Source organism: Schistocerca gregaria, chromosome 8 (genome assembly GCF_023897955.1).
Source record: "Schistocerca gregaria isolate iqSchGreg1 chromosome 8, iqSchGreg1.2, whole genome shotgun sequence".
NCBI classification, from domain to species: Eukaryota; Metazoa; Arthropoda; class Insecta; order Orthoptera; family Acrididae; genus Schistocerca; species Schistocerca gregaria.
In genome coordinates, this window is record NC_064927.1 from 210,330,348 (window position 1) to 210,332,903 (window position 2,556).

The window sequence follows — 2,556 nt, forward strand, 5'->3', positions numbered from 1 at the left end:
ATGTCACGCCCCTCCAATAGATACTGCCTCAGACAAGCCTTGGTAAATAGTCTGGATGAATGATCTGCAAAGTCCAGTTACCGCAGATATAACTGCAATGTCGAAGATCTCCGTATTCATTAAATACACGCACCTGTGAGGACTTTCGTAATGCTGCGACAGGGAGGTAAATCGATTTGCCGCCTGCGTTTTGAGTGCCGAGGTCTGGCTTACCTGCAGGTTGCCATCGTTGCTCAGTGTTCCTACAGCACTTCAGGGTTTCCTTATGATTCAGCTGACTGCGTACGGACGCATTCGTGCCGCGTCGCCTCGAGCTGTTGCTACGCAATGGCGTGAGCCGTTGCAGGGAGCGTTCTCTTGTTGGGAACTGCATCACATCTGAGACAGGCCGACAGTGTCCATAAGGATATTTACTTCAGAATGATCTAAATTTGCATTTAAATCTACTTACATACTCCGCAAGCCACCGCACGGTGCGTGACGGAAGGTACCCTGTACCACTGATAAATCATTTCCTTTCCTGTTCGGAAATAGAGCGAGAGAAAAACGACTGTCAGCATGTCTCTGTATGAGCCCTAATTTCTCGTATCTTATCTCCGTTCCCCTTCACAAAATGTACATTCGCGGCAGTAGAAACGCTTTGCAGTCAGCTTCAAAAGCCGGTTCTCTAAATGAATACCATGCTACCAATCTATAAATTTTTCACTTTTTTTACGCTTTCAGCACTTATTAATTTATTTTATTGCTATGGAATAGCATAGTGTTGTGAAATGTACATAATTTTGTTGCACAATATGACTCCTTTCTTCCAAGAATAATAGTATCGCAAGTTTCGCAGGAGCGCTTCCGTGAAGTTCGGAAGTTAAGAGACGAGGTACTGGCGGAAGTAAAACTGTGAGGACGGGTCATGAGTCGTGCTTCGGTAGTTCAGTTTCTAGAGCACTTGCTCGCAAAAGGCAAAGGTCCCGAGTTCGAGTCTCGGTCCGGCCCACAGTTGTAATTCGCCAAGAAGTTTAATATCAGCGCACGCTTCGCTGCAGAGTGAAAATTTCGTGATGGAAATATGACTATTGCTTAACCCTGCAGCGGTCGCACTCTAAAAAGAAACGTAAGTGCTCGCATGGATTGCATATGTATGCCATTTTCTCATCAAAAAATGAGGCCATTGAATTTTCAAATTTTTTTATTGAGTGTTTTGTGTGTCGCCAATAGTAATGATTATTAAAAACTATCAACAAAAGGTATACATATGACCTCATATTTGAAGAAACAACAAACTTTTTACAGCAAGTCACAATTTTAAGGAAGATAGTATCATTGGCTTCGAGTTACCTTCAAAAACACATATTTGTGCAAAAACAAATCTAATCGTGATTTTATGAACAAAAAATGCAGATAATCTTGGAATGATGGGGGCAAACAAATTTTTGACACGGGTTACACACTTTTCTTGTACTTATATTGCTCGATCTTCCGCAGTCGTATCAGCGACCCACAGAGTTCCTCAGTGTCATTCCCGAAGCTGCTGGCTGACGTTCCACAAGAGGAATGCGAGGAATTGGCATTTTGTAATGACACTGGTATCCCACATATTGTGATGACATATTTCCCTTTAGTTGCTGCATTGTTTTTATGACGAACTGTATGTGTATGATCTGTCTTAGCTTAAGAATGTGTATTTCACTTTGTTTAGTGGTTTAAGCCACCACATGTGGCCCACCGAAACCATCAGACGGCCGTGTCACCCTCAGCTGATCATGCAGATAGGAGGGGCGTGTGGTCAGCACACCGCTCTCCCAGTCGTTATGATGGTTTTCTTTGACCTGCTCTTCGGGCGAGTAGCTTCTCGATTGGCATCACGAGGCAGAGTACACCCCGAAAAATGGCAACGGCGCATGGCGGCCCGCATGGTCACCCACCAAAGTACCGGCCACGCCCGACAGCGCTTAACTTCGGTGATCTGACGGGAACCGGTGTATCCACTGCGGCAACGCCGTTCCCTGTTTACTTTGTTTACGAAAATGATTTTTTGCTGCAGATGCCTAAGATAAGATACTTTACTCATTGCCTTTCTGATGAAGTATTTGCCATGTTTATATGTGTATGATAATGAATTTGGCTGCATTGCTATTCTGATGAAATGCTTTTGAGAATATATGCATATTGTGGGGCCTATAGTTTTGTGGGAGCTTATTTAGGATAATCATGCACTGCTAGCCGTTATAAATAAGGTAAGTGTCATAAATAATAAGAGAATTATGAAATATGGTTAGAAGAACACAGTAAATCGAGAATATAGCAGGTGCACCTAGAAATGAGAAAGAAATGAGTACAGAAAGTAGTGAAACGTGTGAGTAGGCAGGTCGAACGAAATTCCTTTGGTTGAAGAAAGATGTTGATTGCACTGTGGAAATATAAATGAGTATAGGAAGGTTGAATAAAGGTTATATTATCTAGCTACGATGATGCGATAACGAAATATTTGAAGGAAGTTTGAATATCATGTTTTTGACAGGTAAATTGATAGTTTTTTGTAGATAAATTGACACGAAAGGC

At 42.3% G+C, this 2,556-nt stretch overlaps 1 pseudogene; it reads right to left on the bottom strand.

Annotated features, from left to right (window-relative positions):
- Positions 1-1,883: 1,883 nt before the first annotated feature.
- On the bottom strand, positions 1,884-2,001 carry LOC126285474 (5S ribosomal RNA; annotated as a pseudogene).
- Positions 2,002-2,556: the final 555 nt, after the last annotated feature.